At 38.5% G+C, this 23,765-nt stretch overlaps 1 long non-coding RNA gene across 1 annotated transcript; it reads left to right on the top strand.

Annotated features, from left to right (window-relative positions):
- On the top strand, positions 1-23,765 carry LOC118731913. The gene is made up of 3 exons (XR_004992004.2): positions 1-26; positions 12,324-12,329; positions 23,565-23,765. It is a non-coding gene; the product is annotated as an uncharacterized LOC118731913 (long non-coding RNA).

The following is a 23,765-nucleotide window of genomic DNA, read 5'->3' as shown; positions in this document are numbered from 1 at the left end:
TGTACTAGTCTGCATTCCCACCAGCAGTGCATGAGGGTACCTTTTTCTCTGCAGCCTCACCAACACTTGTCATTTGTTGATTTGTTGATGTTGACTATTCTGACAGGTGTGAGATGGTAATGCATTGTCATTTTGATTTGCATCTCTCTGATAATTAGTTACTTTGAGCATGTTTTCATGTGCCTCTTTGACCTTCCTTCTGTCTTCTTTTGAAAATATTCTATTTAGGTCCATTGCCCATTTTTTAATTGGATCATTCATTTTCCTTTTATTTAGTTGTATGAGCTGTCTATAGATGTTGGAGATTAAACCTTTATCAGTGATAACATTGGAACAGTGGGCTTTCTTGTTTTGTTTTGTTGATGGTTTCTTTTTCTGTAAAAAAGCTTTTTATTTTGATGTAGTCCCATTTGTTTATTTTCTCTTTAGCTTCCATTGCCCTAAGGGCAGTATCAGTGAAGAAATTCTTTTGGCATATGTCTGAGATTTTGCTGCCTGTGGATGCTTCTAGTATTTTTATGGTATCCCGTCTGATGTTTAAGTCCTGTATTCATTTTGAGTTTATTTTTGTGTATGGTGTCAGTTGGTGATCTAGTTTCATTCTTTTGCATGTCCAATTTTCCCAACACCATTTATTGAAGAGACTGTCTTGACTCCATTATATATTCGTGCCTCCTTTGTCAAATATTAATTGAGCATAGTGATTTGGGTTGATATCTGGGTTCTCCATTCTATTCCATTGATCTATAATATGTCTGTTCTTGTGCCAGTACGAGGCTGTTTTGAGAACAGTGGCTTTGTAATACAGCTTGAAGTCTGGTATTGAGATCCCTCCTACTTTACTCTTCTTTCTCAGGATTGCTGTGGCTATTCAGGGTCTTTATTGTTCCAAATGAACTTTTGGAGAGTTCTTTCTAGGTCAGTGAAATATGCTGTTGGTATTTTAATGGGGAGTGCATTGAACCTATAGATTGCTTTGGAAAGTATGGACATTTTGATGATGTTGATTCTACCAATCAATGAACATGGTATGTTCTTCCATCTGTTTACATCTTCCTCTACCTCTTTTTTCAGTGTCGTGTAGTTTTCCGCAAATAGGTCCTTTACTTCCTTAGTTAAGTTTATTCCTAGGTATCTTAATTTTTTTGGTGCGATGGTAAATGGAATTGCTTTTTTAGTCTCTGTTTCTATAAGTTCACAGTTGGTGTATAGAAATGCCATAGATATTTTGGCGTTAATTTTGTATCTTGCTACATTGTCAAATTCATTTATTAAGGCAATTAGTTTTTTAATGGAGTCTTTTGGGTTTTTTTATGTACAATATCATGTCATTTGCAAATAAGGATAACTTTACTTCTTCTTTTCCAATTTGGATGCCTTTTATTTCCTCTTCTTATCTAATTGCAATGGCTAGTACTTCCAGAACTATGTCAAATAGGAGTGGTGAGAGTGGGCATTCCTGTCTTGTTCCTGTTCTTAGAGGGAATGGTTTTAGTTTTTGCCCATTGAGTATGATGTTTACTGTGGGTTTATCATATATAGCGTTTATTATGTTGAGGTATGATCCTTGTACTCCCACCTTGTTGAGAGTTTTTATCAGGAAAGCATGTTGGATTTTTATCAATTGCTTTTTCTGCATCAATTGATATGACTATATAATTTTTATCTTTCAATTTGTTCATGTGATGTATTGTGTTTATTGATTTGCGGATATTGTACCAACGTTTGCATTCCTGGAATAAATCTTACTTGGTCATGGTGTATGATCTTTGTGATGCTCTGCCGGAGCCAATTTGCTAAAATTTCATTAAGGATTTTGGCATCTATGTTCATGAGGGATATTGGCCTGTAATTCTCTTTCATTGAGTTGTCTTTATCTGGTTTTGGTATTATGGTGATGCTGGCTTCATAGAAGGAGTTTGGAAGTGTTCCATCCTCTTGAATTTTTTGGAATAGTCTGAGGACAATAGGTTTTAGTTCCTCTTTGAATGTTTCTTAAATCTCTCCTGTGAAGCCATCTGGTCCTGGGCTTTTGTTTGCTGGAAGATTTTTGATGAATGTTTCAATTTCTTCCCAAGTCACTGGTCTATTGAGATTTTTAGATTCTTCCTGATTGTGTTTTGGAAGATTTTATTTTTCTGGGAATATGTCCATTTTTTCCAGGTTGTTCAGTTTGTTGGAATACAGTTGTTTGTAGTAAATTCAAATCCTTTGAATTTTGGCGGGGTCTGTTGTTATTTCACCTCTTTCATTTCTGATTTTGTTTGAGTCCTCTCTCTTTGTTTCTTGGTTAGCCTGGCTAGAGGTTCATCTATCTTGTTTATCCTTTCAAAGAACCAGCTCTTGGTTTTGTTGATCTTATGTAGTGTTTCTTTGGTCTCTATGTCATGTATCTCCAGTCTGATTTTTGTTATTTCCTTCTTTCTGCTTACACTGGTTTTTTCTTGTTGCTTTTTTTCTAACTCTTTGAGTTGTAGAGTTAGATAATTTGTTACCATTTTTTCTTGTTTTCTGCAATAGGCTTGTAAGGATATGAACTTCCCTCTCAAAACTGCTTTTGCTGTGTCCCATAGTTTTGGATTGTTGTGTTTTCATTGTCACTTGTTTCCAGGATGTTTTTAATTTCTTCCTTGATTTCTCTGGTAACCCAGTCCCTGTTTAATAACATGCTATTTAGTCTCCATGTGTTTCATTTCTTTGGATTATTTTTATTTTAGTTAATTTCCAGGTTTATGCCACTCTAATCTGAGAAGATGCTTGATATAATTTCTATTTTTCTTGAATTTGAAGAAACTTTGCTTATGTCCCAACATGTGGTCTATCTTTGAGAATGTCCCATATGCACTTGAGAGGAATGTATATTCTGTGGCTTTGGGGTGGAATGTTCTGAAGATGTCGATTATTTCCAGCTGGTCTAGTGAGTCATTTAGGATTGATAGTTCTTTTCTGATTTTTGTTTAGATGATTTGTCGAAGGGTGAAAGTGGGATATTAAAATCTCGTACTATGATTGTATTGCTATTAATCTCTCCCTTAATGTCCTACAGCAGGTTTTTTTTTTAATGTATTTGGGTGCTCCTGTATTGGGTGCATTTATATTTACCAGGGTTATTTCTTCTTGTTGGATTTCTCCCTTTAGTATTATGAAGTGGCCTTCATTATCTCTTGTTATGTCCTTCACTTTGAGATCTAATTTGTCAGATATAAGTATTGCTTCCTCCAGCTTTTTTTTTTTTTTTTTTCATTTCCATTCTCCTGGAAAACCTTTTTTCATCCCTTCACCCTCAGTCTGTGTGCCTCTTTTTTTCTGTGCTGGGTTTTTTGTAGACAACAGGTGTATGGGTCTTGATTTCTTATCCAATCTGTTTCCCTATGTCTTTTGATTGGACCATTTAATCCATTTACATTTAAAGATATTATTGAAAGGTACTCATTTGACACCATTTTTATTCTATACCTCTGTGTTTCTTCTTTGCTTCCTATTTCTTTATTTTTACAGTAGACCCTTTAGCATTTCTTGCATTGCTGGTTTGGTGGAGATAAATTCCTTCAGTCTTTTTTTTTTTTTTTTTTTGTCTGTGATGCTCCTGATTTCCCCTTTAATGTTAATTGATAGCCTTGTTGGGTACAGTATTCTTGGATTCAGACCCTTCCTTTGCATGACTTTGTATATTTCATCCCATTCCCTTCTGGCTTGATAAGTTTCTGTGAGAAATCAGTTGCTAGTCTGATGGAGGTTCCTTTGTATGTAACTTTCTGTCTCTCTCTGGCTGCTTTTAAGATTCTTACTTTGTTGTTGGTGTTTGCCAATTTAATTTTAATGTGCCTTTGAGCCGGTCTTCTGACATTCCTTTTTCTTGGGACTTTGCGAGCAACTTGGATTAGTGTGCGTTTTTTGTTCTCTCTCTCAGGAAAATTTCCTGTCATTATTTCTTGAAATATGTTTTCCATGTCTACCTCAGTTTCCTTTCCTTCTGGAACCCCTATTATTCAAATATTGCTGTGTTTTGTATTGTCCCAAAGCTTCCGTAGTTTCTCCTCCTGCTTTTTATTTTTTATTTTTTCTAGAAGCTGCTCTAATTGGGTATTTTTTTCCATCTTGTATTCTAGCTCACTTATGTGGTCCTTTGCTTCTCCTAGTGTACTGTTGATGCTTTCAATTGAGTTCTTCATAGTAGTGAAGTCATTTTTCATTTCTTCTTGGTTCATCTTCATTTCCTCTTGGTTCTTCTTTAATTCCTTATGGTTCTTCTTCATTTCTTCTTGGCTATTGTCAAATTTCTCTTCCATTCTTTTTAGCCATTTTATGATCATTACTCTGAATTCCTGCTCTGGTAGGTTGCTTGCCTCTAACTCATTTACTTCCTTTTCTGGTGATGCCTGCTTTTCTTTCATGTGCGGGCTATTTCTTTGTCTGCCCATGGTCTGTCTTTTCAGGATGTCTGTTTTTGTGGTTATCTTTCTCCTGCGTTGATTTAAAGGCACAAAATACAACACTATCAGGTACAACACAAAAAAGCACTGAACATGAATGTATTTGCGATATTAATAACCTCTACTAAAGGTGACCACTAGAGAAAGGCAAATTAGGGGATAGGAGAGAAAGAAGAAAGGTAAAAAAAAATAAGTGACTAATAAAGAGATAGAAAAAGAAGTAAAAAAGTAATGCCAAAATGAATTTTGGAAACAGGGAGAAGAAAAAAAAATAAAAGAGAGAGAGAGAGAGAAATGGAGAGAGAGAGAGAGAGAGAGAGAGAGAGAGAGAGAGAGAGAGAGAGAGAGAAGAAGAAGAAGAAGAAGAAGAAGAAGAAGAAGAAGACTAAGAGAGAAAGGGGAAACAAACTATATATATATTTGAAGAAAATTCGTAATATATATATATTTGAAATTTGTAATATCGATATATATATATATATGGAGAAAATTCCCATAGAACAACCACTAATCCCAGCAAATGCCAGCAATAATACTTGGAGATTAATACAAACTACAATATCCACTATTATTAAGCAAGGCTACAATAAACAGAAGTAAAAAACAAACAAAAACAAAGGAATTTAAAAAATACTAAGCAACAATAACAACACTTTTTATAAGCCTAACAATTTCACTAAAAATCATAAAAATTCACTGTAATCAATATTCACGCAAACAACAACAAAAGGATAGAGAGGAGAACAATTTTTTTTTTAACTAGTTAATATAGTGAAGAGAGTGGTATTTATATACAATACTTGGAGCAGAGGGTTGGAAATTAGGTCTATAAGTATGGTGAGAGTTTTAGCAGGGGTATACATAAAGAATAGAAAAAAACTAAACCCAGAAAGGGATAAGATAAACAGGAGACGAAAAGGGTTAAGGTTAGTAAGAGAATGATATCTTAAAGGTCAAGTTGAGATAGTGTTGAATGATGCTATAGTAGAGATTAAAATAGAATGAAGACTAATCCCAATGTAAAATAAAGAGAAAGTAAAATGGTTTTGAAGAAAAAAAAAGAAGAAAAAGGAAACAAAAAAATGCAATATAGCAGTAGTAATATTGATGATTGAATTTGAAAAATGTAATAATTGAAAAGGTAAAATCAAGTAAGGAAAAAAAAGTAAAAATTCCTTTCTTAAGTAAAAGATGTAAAAAATGAAAATAAAATAAAGAATAGAAAAATTAGCATAAAAATGTCCAGTACTGATCATTCACTTCTTCTGTTATTCTATTTGGCATGCCTGATTCTCAGTCCAGACAGTATTACAGTTCCCAGCATCCCAGTATTACAGTACCTCAGTTTTGTAAGTTAGTCCTTAATTTTAAGTAGGCTATATCTTAGTTATTTGTGTCTGTTTTTTTTATTAATTAAAAGTAATAAATAAAAAAAAAAAGGAAAGAAAAAAAGGGGAACAACAACAAAAAAGTCAGTTTGTAATTCAGCCCCTAGGTGGCAGTGTTTCTGGTTTGACTTCCCAGTCATTTTGGTTGCTCTAGCCTTCTTTCTTTATGGCTCTATGTTTTGTCCTGGTAGGCTGCCAGGGTTATCTTTTCTCGCTCTGATCCCCTGTTTCCAGGAAGGCAATTTCCCCCTGCAGTTTCCCAGGATATGCCAAACTGGACAGTCCTTTCCTAGTACTCAGAAGCAAGGGGGTGTAGGGGGTCAGGAACAGGATGTTTCTGAGCCAAGGTGTCCAGATGCTCAGCTTTTGGTGGGACGGTCCTGATTTTTGACAATTTGTCCCACATCCCTTGGTGTTTTTAAAAAAGACACCATTTTGGGGGAAGATCACGCAAAACCCAGTGCTGGGTCTTGCAGTGCGCAATTCTCTCTGCAGCCGCTGTCTCTTTTGGAGCAGCTCCGGGCGTGGGGCTGCTGGTGGTGGGGGGCTGCGTGGGGCTAGGGTCGTTAGTGGCGTGGGGCCGTACAGGGCCTCTGGTGGTGCAAGCAGCTCTGGGCTAGGGTCCCTAGTGGCACAGGGCCGCTGGAGCATGGGGATGCTGGGGCATGAGGTGCTGGGGGTTAGAGCTGTTGGTGCACCCCGCGGATACAGTCGCTGCCTGCGCCGCGGTGACTCAGAACTCTCATGTTTTCCCCGCAAACTCTGACCTTTCTGTGGGTGATTGAAGAACTCTCTTGAATCCACGTGTTTGCGCCTATTGGGGCATCACAGCTGCTTGATGGTCTCCTCTGCTGTGGGTTTTTGAGGCCTCAGAGAAGGTCCTCCTTTCTTGGTAAGATGGCACAGCCTTCCCTCTGAGCCTGTAGCTCTGGGAGAGGTCTCTGCCGCTGCAGTGCTGGCTGCTTGGTCAGGAAATCCTGTCCAGATGACCCTTACCTTTTCTTTTTGAGTTCTGCTACCCCTTAGCTTGCCAATCTATACTCCCTGAGAGACTTTTAGAAGCTGATTCTATCTGTTCTGGGACTAGCCTCAGAACTAATCCGTCTGATTGATCGCCATCTTGTCTCTCCTCTATAAGGATGTTTAAATGGATGGGTGACAAATACACACAAGTCAATGACAAATACACATAACTCAATGAGAACCATAAGGAGCTGAATGAGAATGTCACAAACATGAAAAGAAACCAAGGTGAGATGAAGAACGACATAGCTGCAATAAAGAACTCAATGGAAGGCTTAAACAGTAGACTAGAAGAGGCTGAGGACTACATCAGCGAATTAGAAGACAGGGTACAAAAAAACATGCAAACACAGCAGTAACTGGAAGAAAGACTTAAAAATTAAGAGGGGAGCCTAAGGGAGCTTTGGGAAAACACAAAACAAAACAACTTTCACTGAATACGGATACCAGAAGGAGAGGAGAAGAAGTAAGGAATAGAAAACCTGTTTGAGGAAATAATGACAGAAAATTTCCCTGATATTGGCAAAAAAACGAACAAAACAAAACAACAACAACAAAAAAAAACCACAAAAATGAAACTGTGGGATATTTACAGTATGGAATACTATGCAGCTTTAAAAATATTGTTCTCTTACCCTAGGGACAGCATAGATGGACTGAGACAATATCATGCTAAGTGAAATAAGCCAAATTGCAAAAGACAAATATCACATGATCTCACTCATATGTGGAATCTAAAGAACAAAATTATCTGATGAACAAAATCCCAAGACAGAGAAATATGGAACAGACTGTCAAATCTCAGAGAGAAGGTGGGGATGGGAAAATACTAACCAAAGAACTTGTTTGCATATATTCATAACCCATGGACACAGACAGTAGTGTGGAGAAAGCCTGGAGTGGTAGGAGGGTATGGGGAAGAAGTTATCAGTGGGGAATAAAAGGCCTCATCTGTAATTCTTTCAACAATAAATATTTTAAAAGAAGACTTGTACAACTGAAACCTATATAATTTTATTAAGAAATGTCATCCCAATAAAATAATAAAAATTGAAATATTTAAATTAAAAATAGATAAAAATCTTTAATGTAAGACCTGAAGACTCCTTGAAGGAAATATACATTGTAGGCTCCTTGACTTTGGTCTTGGTGATTATTTTTTGGATCTAAACCAAAAGCCAAGACAATCAAAGCAAATATAAAGAAATAGAATTACATTAAACTAAAAAGCTTCTGCACAGCGAAGGAGATTATCAACAAAATGAAGAGACAATTTAATAAATGGGAGAATATATTTGCATATCATATATCTGATAAGGAATTAATAGCAAAACTATATAAAGAACTAATTTTAAAAAATCATACAACTCAATAGCAAAAAAAAAAAAAAAAAAAAAAAAATCAGAGGGAAGGGGGAAGTGGGTGTGTATGTGGGAAGAGATTAACCAAAGAACTTATATACATAGTAGAGGCCCAATGCACAACATTCTTTCAAGAGTAGGCCTTCCTTCCCTCACCTTCCGGCACTAGCTGCCCTCTGGCACCCAAGACCTGGGCATTCCTCCAGCCACTTAAGGCACCTGGGACCTGGGCTTCCCTCGCAGCCCCAGGTTCATCTGAAAGGTCATCCAGAAGGATGCCCAGTCTAATTAGAATGTTACACTTTTATTATTATATGCATAACCCCTGGACACAGACAATACTGTGGTGAAGGCCTGAGGCAGGGGGCGGGTGTGAGCTAGAAGTTTGCAATGGGAAAATAAAAGGGGACATCTGTAATACCTTCAATACTAAAGATAATTTTTAAAAAATCAATTAATTTGATTAAAAAATGAGCATAAGATTTGAATAGACATTTTACTGAAGATTTTCAAATAGTCAACAGGTACATGAAACGATACTCAACTTCACTAATCATCAGGGAATTGCAAATCAAAACCACAATGAGATATCACTTCAAAACTTTGAGAATAGCTAGCATCTAAAAAACAAAAAGTAACAAGTGTTCTGGAGAATGGAGAAAAGTGGAATCTTTGTGAAATATTGATGGGAATGTAAATTGGAATAACCACTATGAAAATCAGTATGAAAATTTCTCAAAAAATTAAAAATAGAATTAACATGATTTAGCACTTCCATTTCTTGGTATTTATCTGAAGAAAATTAAAACATTAATTTGAAAAGATGTATGCACTCCTATGTTCATTGAACAATTACTTACAATAAGATAGTGACTTAGTTCTCCATTAGTAGATTAATGAGCTCTGTCCAGTGTGATTCAGTAGGTAGGGCATCACCCATGCACCAAAAGGTTGCCTATTTGATTCTTGGCCACAGTACATACCTAGATTGTGGCTAAGTTTCCAGTTGGGGGCATATGGGACACAGCCCATTGATGTCTTCTCACATGGATATTTGTTTCTCCCACTCCATTTTTCTCCCTCTCTCTCAATAAATCAATAAGACTATTTTTAAACATAGTTGAAAGGACATATAATATACATAATGGAATATCACTTAGCCATAAAAAACATGAAATATTGCCATTTGTGACAATATGGATGGTTGTTGAAGGCATTATGCTAAGTGAAATCAGAAAGAGAAGACAACTAATGCATGATTTACTTATATGTCATATCTAAGAAAAAAAGAAATCTCATAGATACAGAGAACTGATTATTGTTTGCTGGAGACAAGCAGTTGGGTGTGGGTGAATTGGTTAAAGGGATCAAAAGATACTAACTTCCATTTATAAAATAAGACATAGTTATATAATGTACAGCCTGGCAACTATAGTGAATAGTATATTATAATACACTGAATATTTGAAAGTAACTAAGAGACTCAATCTGAAAAGTTCTCATCACAAGAATAAAAAGTTTTAAGTAATTAATGTGACTTATTGTGGTGATCATTTTGCAATATATGCAAATATTGAATCACAACCTGGAACTAATGTAAAGTTATATATTAACTAGAGGCCCAGTGCACGAAATTCATGCATGGGGGAAGAGGGTTCCTCAGCTCGACTTGCACCTTCTCCAAACTAGGACCCTTTGGGGGATGTCTGACTGCCTCTTGCAATCTGGGACCACTGGCTCCTAACCACTCACCTTCCTGTCTGCCTGGTCATCCCTAACCCCTCTGCCTACCTGCCTGATTGCGCCTAACTGCTCCCCTACTGGCCTGATTGCCCTTAACTGCTCCCCTGCTGGCCTGATAGCCCCCTAACTGCCTCTGCCTTACCCCATACCCAAGATCCAGGATTTCCTCCTTCAGCCGGTTGCAGGCATCTGGGACCTGGGCTTTCCTCCCTCTGGTCAGCCATAGGCAATCAGAACCTGGCATAGCTTTGCCCAGAGTGGCTGGAGTCACAGGGGATCTTGGGCAGGCGGCTTCACCTGGGCTGCAGCACATGCACCGAGGACCACAGGGCAGGCAGCTTGTCCCTTTCCCTTGCCACAGGTGCAGGCACAGTCACTGGTGCCCAGGTCTGAATGGTGGATGGCTTGTCCTTCTCCTGGGCCACAGCCTGGATAGTCCCCTTTCTTCCCTCATGAGCTCATTTGTGCTTGGCTGGTCCCCATTCATCTCTTGTGAGCTCATTTGTGCCTGGCTGGTCCCCATTCCTCTCTCCCCAGTGTTGAGTGACTGAGCCATTAAGACATGACAGTGTGAGGGCATGATGACCATTTGCATATTAGCTCTTTATTATATCGTATTAACCCTCAATAAAAAAAAAAAAAATAGTGTTCTTCTTGTCCTGACTTGTGTGGCTTAGTTGGTTAGAGAATAGTCCCATACACAAAAGGTTTTATGTTAGATCCCAGGTTAGGCACATATGGGAAGCAACTGATCAATGTTTTTCTCTCTCATCAATGTTTATCTCTCTTTCCTTCTCTTTAAAATCAATGAGCATATCCTCTGGTGAGGATTTTAAAAAAATAGTGTTGGGGAGAAAAAAATGGCAGACCAGTCATGAATCTACTCACAGAGCTAGAAGGGAAATAAGACTAAATTGGAAAGAATTCAATTGAAATTACCAACTGAGATCCAGCTGAGTAGGAGACTTATATGAAGAAAGGACAAAAAACACTTGGAGACCAGGAAGAAGAGCAAGGTCACAAGTGGAGCTGACCCACCTTCCAGGAGCAGCAGGCTGACAGGTTGATAGTGAGGAGGGTTCCTGGCTATAGGAGGGTGTGTTCCCTCAGAAGATAGAGGCCCAGAACCCAGGCTGGGCTCTACAGCCCAGAGTAGCAGAGCCGAGAACAGTAGTCCAAGTAATATCTAGCTGTGAAAGGTGGCAGGGCTGCTTGCTATGGAAGAGTCTGGAGCCAGTAGACCAGAGCCAGTCAGAGGGAAAGCTGCAGTTTCATTTAAACATTAAAAAAAAAATTATACAGGAGTTTTCATTTGCAGATACTCACCTGAGGCTTTGATATAGGGACGAAGATTCAGACTTAAATTGCATAAGGAGTGGCTGGGTTGGGAAGCATTTGGGAAGATGTGGAAAAACATCAGCCAGGAATATTTGGTTGTAGACCCCAAAACCAAAATAACCATTTTTTTTTCTAGGAGGAGCTACCCTGTTTTCCCGAAAATAAGACAGTATCTTATATTACTTTTTGCTCCCAAAGATGCGCTAGGTCTTATTTTCAGGGGATGTCTTATTTTCCATGAAGAAGAATATGGTACACATTTATTGTTAAATAAAAATAAAGGAAATTTATTACCTGTATACGGTAGTATGGTAGTTGTCAACCGAAACCAGACAAACTGTGAATTCTACAGTATCAAGAATTTACTCATTTATTCAATGACAATCATGTCATCATCTTATGGAACATTATCATAACAATCCAATTCCTGAATTTCCTAGTGAATTTCTTGTGACTCCATTTCTTTCAGAATCAGTGGACCAAATCTCTCATGTTTAGCAATAGCACTGTCTTTAAATGAGTACTTCTCAAGGTAGCCTTCTTGCAGTGCATTTGCAAGGCAACAGTCAGTGATTTTTTCCCCATGAATTCTTCACCCAAGTCACAACTTCTTGCAGTTTAGGTTTCACAGTTTCCATGCTGATTTCTTTCCATTCTATTTTCAGTGTAGTCATTAATTTCCATGCACAAATTGTCTTTGAGTGGCTTGTTTATTGCAATATCAAGAGTCTGGAGATAGGCCATCATTCCTGCGGGAATCATTATCTGATCTATTTTTCTTTCGTGAAGAAATGTCTTCATGTCTTTAACACGGTGAGTGCTGGCTGCATCCCAGACTAGCAGACCTCTTTGGCTCCTTCACATAACAAGTGGCAGCATTAAATCAACTCACTTCCTAATAACTGCTTGTGTGGCCCAGGCTTTCTCAGTTTCAAGAATAAAAACGCCCAAAACATGTTCAATCTTTTCCTTCTTGCCCTTAGAAATGATTAAAGGTGGGATTTTAGTGCCATCCAGACGAATTGCCAAAATACAAGAAACACGTGCCCTTTCCTAAGCAGTGGAGGGAATGTACACTAAGGAGGTACCCTGCTGTTCAATTGTTGTTTGAGATGATTGGCCCATAAACACTGCAGTTTCATCCATAGCAATCATGTTGGAAAGATTGTATTTAGAGAAGTCAGCATCATCAATAAAGGACTTGAATGCAAGTGCTCTCTTAATAACTTGAGTATCTTCCAACCTAAACAATGTTGTAGATCTTCTTAAAGACAGTTCATTTCGCTGAAGAAAATTATCCAGCCAGTGTTGTGATGCTTTGAAGTCTTCGGGGGCTATGTCAAACTGTGGTGCCATTGCAAGGGCAAATTCTTGAATCTGAGCCCTATTCACAACCAAAGCCTTTGCTCTCCTGTCAACAACCCATTCACAGATCAGGTCTTCCAGTTCAGAAAATAATGGTTACTGACCTGATCCACACTTGTGCTTTTTAGAATTTCCCTTGTCCACTTGTTCAATGAGGTTACCATACTCTGCTCGCCATTTTTGGACCAATCAGATACTCAACATCTTCTCTTTGCAGAAAGCAGTAAGATTTTGGCCCCAAGAGTCTTCCACGATTCCTTTTCTTGTACTCCATGGAGTAGCTTTTTTTCTTTTTGTGCTCATTTCTAGGGGAAAAAAAGGAATTGGGGTATCAAGGTGGGGGGAGGGGGATCAGTTAAAACGACATAGGGGGGATCAGAGGGGGGAATCAAAATGGCAAAGGAGAATCAGAGGGAGGATTACCATTTTAGTAACCCCTTTTGATCCTCCTGTGTCATTTTAAGTGATCCCTCTCCCCCTACCCCTGTGCCACTGAACACCTTCACCAGACATCCCCCCTACTCCTTTATCAGACATTTACCCCCTGGGGCCTGCCTGGGGACTGTCACTGGGCTTGCTGGGGCCTGGATCTGGCCTGGAGCAGGGTCTGCCACTGACTGAGAACCTTCAGTCATCATGAGGGCAGCTATAAGCATCAGGTAGTGTCATCAGAGACAGACTAGCACTCACCACCTTCACCGTGTCCCCTCTGCTCTAATCCTCCTGTTCTTCTATATGCATCTGCTAAAGTCTCCTTCTCTCTAGCCCTGCGTCTGACCTCTGCTCCGCCTCCACACAGCAGTGATGTCAGGACTCCGGGTAACATCACTGGTTGCTAGACACCAGTCGGGGCTGCCCTAGAGACCAGTTTATGGTAAATTCATTTTCATTCTGAGACAGAGACTGGGGGTGGGGGACCTTATTTTCGGGGGGATGCCTTATATTTCACTCAGAAGGAAACCTGTAAATAGGTCTTATTTTCGGAGAATGTTTTATTTTTGGGGAAACACGGTAGCTACTCCAAATAGCTTCAGGGCAAGCAAATAAAAATATCAGCCTAGATGATGTAGCCTGAGCCACTCTCAGGATCCCTGCATATCACACCATAAATTTTGACCTTTTTTAGATAAAACAAAAGCAGAGACCGAGATCATGGGTATTAAAAGTCTCAGGAGCATCAGTGACTGGATTGGAGCATGGGCCATCTGCCCCACTATCCTGAGGAACAGACTGGCACTTTTCCTGCACAGGAGAGCTGATAAAAATTCCAGGTTTTCAGACAATCACACTGGACTCCATACAGAAATCTCTGCCCAGCCAAGGGCAGACTTATATTTTAGGTAACTTACAGAGGAGTAGCTCTTGGACTGGAAAACACATCCACCACATTTCCTGAAAACTAAATGGCATTAACCCCACCTAAAGCCCTTTAAGGAAAATACTTTTGAGTGATTAATATTGACAGCTAGCTAGCAGGCAAAAAGGGCAGAGGCAGAGCCCAGGGAACCAGGAGAAGTTTACTAACAAAGCCCTGAACCTCTTGATACTAACAAACCTACTTTAAAGGGTATATTGGCCCCTCCTACTTGCAGTCAGGTCCTATGGATATGAACGTAAAGGTTAGATAGGTATGGATAATCTGGAGCTTCAAGCAGGTGGCTGAAAGCTAAAGGAGGACCATACCTGAGAGTGTTTAGTCCACACAGGAAGCATAGCATTGACAGACAAAACAGAAGAGCAGGATCCAAAGAGAGCTCCCATGGGCACTAAACTGGACTGAAACAAATAATACTACCTTTGTTTTCTTCATTTCTTGTTTTTCTTCCTTTTTTTCATTTTCTTTAAAATTTTTTGTCTTTTCTTTGTATTTCTCCTTTTAAATTTATCTTCTTATCTATCTGATTTATTTATTTATTATTCTTGCCTCTATTGTTTCATTCATATATCTAATTTTTCTCTTCCCTTTTCCTTCTCAATTTTTTTCACTACTCAATTATTTTCCTCTTTTCTCTCTGTCTTTTTTTTTCTACTGCCTTTTCATCTTTTTTACTTTTCTTATTTTAGGTCTATCTGTTTCCCCCCTATTTTCTAGTTTGAATACTTTCCTCTCTCTCTTTTCTTTTATTTACGTATCTATTTTCTGGTGGTTCCTTTTGTTGGTGCTGTATGGATCTTGTGTGTTTCTTTGTTTCTTGGTTGGTTTCATTTTTTTTTTTTTTGTGTGTGTGTTGTGTTTTATTCTCTTCACTTAGCACTTCCACAACAGCTCACATGACATGGTCAGGCTGAGCCACATAGTCAGCCAGGCTGGGAGGAGACTCCATCCATGAACAGGGCAATAACATTCAAAACCTAAATACAGCAGGAGAAACCAAATAACTCTAGTAAGAGGCTTTCTTAAAACACTCAGCTTAGGGGATCTAAAAGACTGCACCACTGGGTCCCAGAAACAGCTACCACATAAGATCACCCCACAAAATCTGGGAGGCATAGAAGTTTGATGGAAGACATAGAAACTAAAACAAAGGGATAGCAAAAATTCAGAGACAAAGAAACAACCTCAACATGAAAGACAAAGAGAAATCGCCAGAAAAAGAATTAATTAAATGGAGTCAACTAATTTGTCGGATAAAGAATTCAGAATAATGGCAATAAAGGAGTTCAAACAACTCAGTGTGAAATACAAGCTACTTATTTTGAATTATAAGTGTCTTAATGTGCTATACCAGCATGAAAAGAGAGCTTGAAACAATGCATATGAATCAAGTGGAAATGAGGAATGCCAACTGAAATGAAGAACTGTTTGGAAGAATTCAACAGTAAACCAGAAGAAGCTGCAAAATAACCAGTGAATTAGAAAATAAGGTAGAAAAAAAACATCCATTCAGATCAATAATAGAAAAAAAATAAACAGTAGTGAGTATAGTAAGAGAGTATAAAGCAGCTTTGGGACAATATGGAATGTAACAACATTTGCATTATAGGGGTATCAGAAGGAGCAGAATGTGAGAAAGGAATAGAGAACCTGCTTGATGAAGTAACCACATAAATTTTTACTAAACTGGTGAAGAAGTCAGTCAAGTTCAGGAAATACGGATAATCCAAATCAAGATAAACCTCTAAAAAACTACACCTATGCACATGATAATTAATATGGCAAACATTAAAGACAAAAAAAATAATCTTAAAGGCTAGCAACAGAAAGTTACCTGCATGGGTACTCCCATTAGACTGTCAACTGACTTCTCAATAGAAACACATCAGGCCAGAAAGAAATGGTATGAAGTATGCCAAGTAATGAAAACAAAGGGACTGGACCTAAGACTAGGTTCAGAAAGGCTGTCATCCAAAATTAAAGATAACATAAAGAGCTTCACAGACTAACACAGGCTCAAAGAGTTTATATTATCACCAAATCAGCACTGTAAGAAATGCTAAGGAACTGTTGTAAAAAGAAAAATTTTTAAAAGAGAGAGTACAGACATAAAGAATAAGAATGGCACAAATAATTACCTACCAGTAATAATCATAAATGTAAATGGCTTAAATGATCCAATCAAAACACACAGAGTAGCTGGATAGATAAGAAAATAGGATGCGGAGGAGGTAAGATGGCAGAAGAATAGATGGGCGGATTCTGAGCCCTCTCCCGAAGCAGAAAGAGAGAGCAACTGAGGGTCTTGTGCTGTGAGTGTTTATCTGCAAGCTGGGAGACAGTGAACACCAGAAGAAACTGCTGTGGGGCTGCTGACAGAGGTGCCCCTCACTGGGAAGCACCCACGAGGGCTGTGTCCCTGCCCGGAGCTACCTACCGGCTTGGACTGGGAAACCTCGCCATCTTGAGAGGAAGATAGGATCATGTCAGAGGCCTGAATATCCATAGCCGCAGCGACCACCAAGCATCTGTGACCCCCAGAATGCGGATCCTGGGCGGCGCGAACACCTGCCCTCACAGGATTGCCCCACTGCTCAGCAAAAAGGTCAGATTTCGCAGGGAGAGGGTGGAGAGTGCTCGAGGCGAAAACAAAAAGCCTGCGCGCACAGAGCACGCTCGCGGAAGCTGGAGGACAAGGGTGGTGATTACAAGTAGAAGCCCCTGCTGTTGGGCTGTTGTCACCCTTGAAAGTGGACGGGGCTCCTAACAGGGGAGATATCTAAAGAGCAACACATTTGAATCCGGCTCGGAGGGATATCGGAGAGTTGTGGAAGATTCCAGTTGCTCGGACCTGCCCCCATCCCCCCCTCCTTAGTTCCACCTTCAGAGAGGATGAAAAAAAAAAAAAAAAAAAAGCTGGAGAGGCTCTAGAGAGTCTGGAAATCAACTTAGAAACACTGCCCCCAGAGGCTAATTCAGAAATTGACTCTAGTGTAATAAAAACAAAGCAAAACCTGCCTAAAAATCAGGACTGGATCATAACAATAGAGGAAGCGAATGACCTTCATTACTGCAAATTTTAATTAAAATTTTTAAATTTTAATATTATTTTTTTAATTTTTAAATTTTTGATTTTTATTTTTTTCATTATTTGCAACGTTTACTCAAGAAACTAAAGAGAAAATAAACAAATGGGACTACATTAAAATAAAAACCTTTTTTACAGCAAAAGAAACCATCAACAAAACAACAAGAAAGCCCACAGTGTGGGAGAACATATTTGCAAATGATACCACTGATAAAGGTTTAATCTCCAACATCTACAAACAGCTTATACAACTAAATAAAAGGAAGATAAATAATCCAATTAAAAAATGGGCAATGGACCTAAATAGAACATTTTCGAAGGAAGGCCAAAAGGCACATGAAAACATCCTCAAAATTCACTAATTGTCCGAGAGATGCAAATCAAAACAACAATGTGGTACCATCTCACACCTGTCTGAATGGCCAACATCAACAAGTCAACAAACGACAAGTGTTGGCGAGGTTGCGAAGAAAAAGGAACCCTCGTGCACTGCTGGTGGGAATGCAGACTGGTGCAACCACTGTGGAGAACAGTGTGGAGTTTCCTCAAAAAACTGAAAATGAAACTCCCATTTGACCCAGTAATCCTACTTCTAGGAATGTATCCCAAGAAACTAGAAACACCAATCTGAAAGGATATATGCACCCTTATGTTCATAGCAGCACAATCTACAATAGCCAGAATTTGGAAACAGCCTAAGTGTCCGTCAGCAGATGATTGGATCCAAAAACTATGGTACATCTACACAATGGAATACTATGCTGCCATAAAAAAGAAGGAATTCTCATCATTTGCAGCAACCTGGATGGAATTGGAGAACATCATGCTGAGTGAAATAAGCCAATCAATGAAAGAGAAACACCACATGACCTCACTCATTTGTGGATAATAAAGAGCATTATAAACTGATGAACCAAAAGATAGATATAGAGACAGTATATCAACAAGTAGACTGTCAAATTACAGCGGGGAGGGGAGGAAGATCTGGGGGAGATAACAGATCAACCGAAGGACTTTTATACATGCATATAAGTACAACCAATGGACACAAAACTCTGGGGAGGGAGGGGATGTGTGGGAGGGAGAGAGGGGGGAAAAAAAAAAGAAAAGAAAAAGAAAATAGGATGCCTACAAAATCAAATACATGGACACTAAATAGCATGCTATTAAACAATGACTGGTTTACCAGAGAGATCAAAGAAGAAATAAATTTAAAAAAACCCACACATATCATGGCAACAAATGACAATGAAAACACAACAATCGAAAATCTATGGGTCACAGCAAAATCAGTCCTGAGAGGGATGTTCATAGCTCTACAAGCCTACTGCAAAAAAAAAAAAAAAAAAAAAAAAAAAAAAAAGATAATAAATTAGCTAACCCTATAACTCAAAGAGTTAGAATGAGAGCAACAAAAACAACAAAAAGCCCTTTATAAGCAAAAGGAATGAAATAATAAAGATCAGAGTGGGGATAAACGACATAGAGACAAGCAACAACAATAACAACAAAAAGCACACACAAAGAAAAAAAAACAATAAAACAACAACAATACAAAAGTTCAACAAAACCAAGCGCTGGTTCTTTGAAAGGTTAAACAAGATTGATGAACCTTTAGCCAGACTCAACAAGAAACGAAGAGGGAGGACCCAAATAAAGAAAATCAGAAATGAAAGAGGTGAAATAACAATAGACCCCACCAAAATACAAAGGATTATTAAATGATACTGCAAACAACTCTGTTCCAACAAACTGGACAACCTGGAGGAAATGGACATATTTCTAGAAAAATAAAACCTTCTAAAACCCAACCAGGAAGAATCTGAAAATCAAAATAAACTGATAACTATGGAAGAAATTGAAGCATTCATCAAAAAGCTTTCTGCAAACAAAAGCCTGGGGCTAGGTGGCTTCACAGGGGAGTTTTACCAAACATTCAAGGAAGAACTAAAACCTGTCCTCCTCAGGCTACTCCAGAAAATTCAAGAGGAAGGAACACTTCCAAGCTCCTATGAAGCCAGCATCACCCTAATACCAAAACCAGATAAAGATAACACAATGAAAGAGAATTACAGGCCAATATCCCTCATGAACATAGATGCTAAAATTCTCATCAAAATTCTAGCAAATCAGATCCAGAAGTATAGCACAAAGATCATACACCCTGCCCAAGTAGGATTTATCCCAGGGATGAAAGGATGTTACAATATCCACAAATCAATAAATATGATATATCATAAAAACAAACTGAAAGATATAAACCAAACAATCATATCAATCGATGCAGAAAAATCATTTGACAAAACCCAAGACCCATTTTTGATAAAAACTCTCAGTAAGGTAGGGATAGGAGGATCACACCACAACATAATAAAAGCCATATATGAGAAACCCACAGTCAACATCATACTCAATGGGCAAAAACTAAAACCATTTCCCCTAAGAATAGAAACAAGACAGAAAATGCTCACTCTCACCATTCCTGTTTGACATAGTAGTAGAAGTATTAGCCATTGTAATTGGACAAGAAGAAGAAATAAAAGGCATTCAAATTGGAAAAGAAGTAAAACTGTCCTTATTCACAGATGACATGATATTGTACATTAAAAAACCCTAAAGACTCCAATAAAAAACTGTTACACTTAATAAGTGAATTCAGCAATGTAGCAGGATACAAAATTAACACAGAGAAATCTATGGCACTTTTATACATCAATAGTGAACTTTCAGAAAGAGAGACTAAAGAAGCAATCCCATTTACCTTCGCACCAAAAAAAAATTAAGATACCTAGGAATAAACTTAAACTAAGGTAGTAAAAGACCTATACACAGAAAACTACAGGACACTGAAAAAAAGAGATAGAGGAAGACATAAACAGATGGGAGAAAACACCATGTTCATGGATTCATAGAATCAACATAATAAAAATGTCCATACAGACCAAAAGCAATCTATAGATTCAATGCACTGCCCACTACATACCAACAGCAGATTTCACAGACCTAAAAACAACTCTCTAAAAATTCATCTGAAATAAAAAAAGACCTCAAATAGCCACAGAAATCCTGAGGAAGAAGAACAAAGTAGATGGGATCTCAATACCAGATTTCAAGCTGTATTGCAAAGCCGCTGTTCTCCAAACAACCTGGTACTGGCACATGAACAAATAAATAGACCAATGGAATAGAGTAGAAAACCAAGATATCAACCCAAACCACTATGATCAATTAATATTTGACAAAGAAGGCTTAAACATACAATAAAGTCATGACAGTATTTTCAATAAATGGTGTTTGGAAAATTGGACAGACACATGCAACAAATAAAACTAGAGCACCAACTTATACCATACACAAAAATAAACTCAAAATGGATAAAGGACTTAAATATAAGATGGGAAACTATAAAAATACTAGAGGAATCCACAGGCAGAGAAATCTCAGACAAATTCTGAAGCAATTTCTTCACTGATACTGCTCCTAGGACAATTGAAACTAAAGAGAAAATAAACCAATCAATGAAGGAAGAAACACCACATGACCTCACTCATTGGTGGACGATAAAGATCATTATAAACTGATGAACCAAGAGACAGATATAGAGAAAGTAAAGCAACACGCAGACTGTCAAATAACAGTGGGGAGGGGAGGAAGATCTGGAGAAGATAATAGATCAACCGAAGGACTTGTATACATGCATATAAGTACAACCAATGGACACAAAACTCTGGGGAGGGAGGGGATGTGTGGGAGGAAGGGAGGGGGGCAAAAAAAATTAATAAAATATGTAAAAATAAATAAATTAATTAAAAAAAGAAAATAAAGAAATAGGACTATATCAAAATAAAAAGCTTTTTCATAGCAAGAGAAACAATCAACAAAACAACAAGAAAGCCCACTGCATGGGACAATATATTTGCCAATGTTACCACTGATAAGGGCTTAATCTCCAATATTTACAGAAAACTCATACAACTTAATAAAAGGAAGATAAATGATCCAATAAAAAAGTGGGCAACAGACCTAAATAGAAACATTTTGAAAGAAGACAGAAGGAAAGCCAAGAGACATATGAAAACATGCTCAAGTCACTAATTATCTGAGAGATGCAAATCAAAACGACAATGCCATACCACCTCACACCTGTCAGAATGGCAATCATCAACAAATCAACAAATGACAAGGATTGTTGAAAATGCGGAGAAAAAGGAACCCTTGTACAATACTGGTGGGAATGCAGACTGGTGCAGCCACTGTGGAGTTTCCTAAAAAAAAAAAAAAATCTAAAAATGGAACTCCCATTTGGCCCAGTATTCCCATTCATAGGAATACATCCCAAGAAACTAGAAACACCAATCAGAAAGGATATACACAGCTCCATTTTTATAGCAGCAAAAACCATAGCTAAGAGTTGGAAACACCCTAAATTCCCATTAGCAAATGAGTGGATTAGAAAGCTATGGTACATCTACACAATGGAATACTACACTGCTATAAAAAAGAAGGAATTCTTACCATTTGCAGCAGCATGGATGGAACTGGAGAGCATTATGCTAAGGCACATGTGTCAAACACAAGGCCCGCGGGCCAAATCCGTCCCGCCAGGCCTTGCAATGTGGCCCGCACTGCGCTGTCATCACTGCACTCCGCTGCGTTTCCATCACAATGACAGTTTATGACTGTTCAGTAAACCATTCGGTCCGCGATTTAGGCTGGATTTTAGATTTTGGCCCCTTCTCTGATTGAGTTCGACACCCCTATGCTAAGGGAAATAAGTCAGGCAATGAAAGTAAAATACCTCATGATCTCACTCATTTATGGAAAATAACATTTTAATCTGATGAATAAAAAGATAGATACAGAAGCATTAAAGAATAGAACAGACTGTTAAATTACAACGGGAAGGCTGGAGAGTTTTGGGGAGAGGGGGAGAGAATCAACTGAAGGACTTGTATGCATGCATATATGCACAACCAATGGACACAAAACACTGGGGGCGGGGGTGTTGGATGAGGGCATGTGACAAGGCTTAAGGGGAGACTGGGGGAATGTTAATGGGGGTAAAAGGAGATATATGTGTTATGTGTAATATTTTAATAAAAAAAATTAAAAAAATACAAAAACAAAAGAAACAAAGAGTGAGAACCCAAAAAATAAAATTATAAATGAAAGAAGTGAAGTAACAACTGACCCCAGAGACAGGACTATAAAAAATATAGTAAGAACCACTATTTTCCAACAAATTGAAAAACATGGATGAAATGGACATATTCCTAGAAAAATACAATCTTCCCAAACTCAACCAAGAAGAATTACAACACCTGAGTAGGACAATAACTGGTAATGGAACATTTTTAAATTCTTTATTATTGACAAGTGCATGGGGGGTGGGGGGAATGGTGTCCCTCAGCCTGGCCTGCACCCTCTCGCAATCAGGGATTGCTGGGTCCTAACCACTCACCTGCCTACTTGCCTGATTGCCCTTAACCACCTGCCTGCTGGTCTGCTTGCCCCTAACTGCCCTCCCCACTTGCCTTCTCGACCCCAACTGCTCCCCTATTGGCCTTCTTGCCCCCAACTGTCCTCTCTATTGGCCTGCTTGCTCCAAAATGTTTCCCCACCAGCCTGATCATCCCTAATTGCCCTTCCCTCTTGGCCTGATGGACTCTCACCACCGGTGCCTTGGCCCTACCGCTAAGGCTTTGCCCAGAAGGATGTCAAGAAGGTCTCCGGGAAGGTCTTCCAGTCTTATTAGCATATTACCATTTTATTAGTATAGTGAAACATATGTCCCCCTTTCACTAATTATCCTCTCCCAACCTGCCTCCCCCCACTGCCCAGCCTTCACGTCCCTCCCCCCATTGTTTGTGTTTAATAGTTATGTCCATTGGTTAGTTCTTTGGTTTACTTCTTCCCCCAAAGTCTCTCCCTGACCACCCTCCCCTGACTTCCCTTTGAGGTTTGAAGGTCTGTTTGATGCTTCTATGTCCCTGGATCTATTTTTGTTTATCAGTTACTGTTGTTCATTATATTCCACAAATGAGTGAGATCATGTGTTACTTATCCTTCTCTGATACTTATCCTTCTCTGAATGGCTTATTTCACTTAGCATAATGTTCTCCAGGTCCATGCATGCTGTTGCAAATGGTAAGAGTTTTTTTTTTCTTCTTTTTTTTCTTTTTTTACAGCAGCACAATATTCCATTGTGTAAATGTACCACAGTTTTTTAATCCACCCATCTACTAATGGTCACTTAAACTGTTTCCAAATGTTAGCTACTGTAAACTGTGCTGCTATGAACATAGGTGTGCATGTATTCTTTCTGATTGGTGTTTCTGATTTTTGGGGATATATTCCTAGAAGTTGGATTACTGGGTCAAATGGGAGTTCCATTTTTACTTTTCTGAGGAAACTCCATACTGTTTTCCACAGTGGCAGCATCAAGTGAAGAAGGATTCCTTTTTGTCCACATTCTCACCTGCACTTGTTATTTGTTGATTTGTGGATGATAGCCATTCTGACAGGTGTGAGAAGTTACCTCATTGTTGTTTTAATTTGAATCTTTCAGATGATTTGTTACTTTGACCATTTTTTTCCATATACCTCTTGGCCTTCTGTATGTCTGCTTTCCAGAAATGTGTATTTAGGACC

The sequence above is a fragment of the Pipistrellus kuhlii genome, unplaced genomic scaffold (genome assembly GCF_014108245.1).
Source record: "Pipistrellus kuhlii isolate mPipKuh1 unplaced genomic scaffold, mPipKuh1.p scaffold_m20_p_33, whole genome shotgun sequence".
NCBI classification, from domain to species: Eukaryota; Metazoa; Chordata; class Mammalia; order Chiroptera; family Vespertilionidae; genus Pipistrellus; species Pipistrellus kuhlii.
The sequence above is the reverse complement of the archived record's forward strand: the minus strand, read 5'-3'. Positions and strand labels throughout refer to the sequence as shown.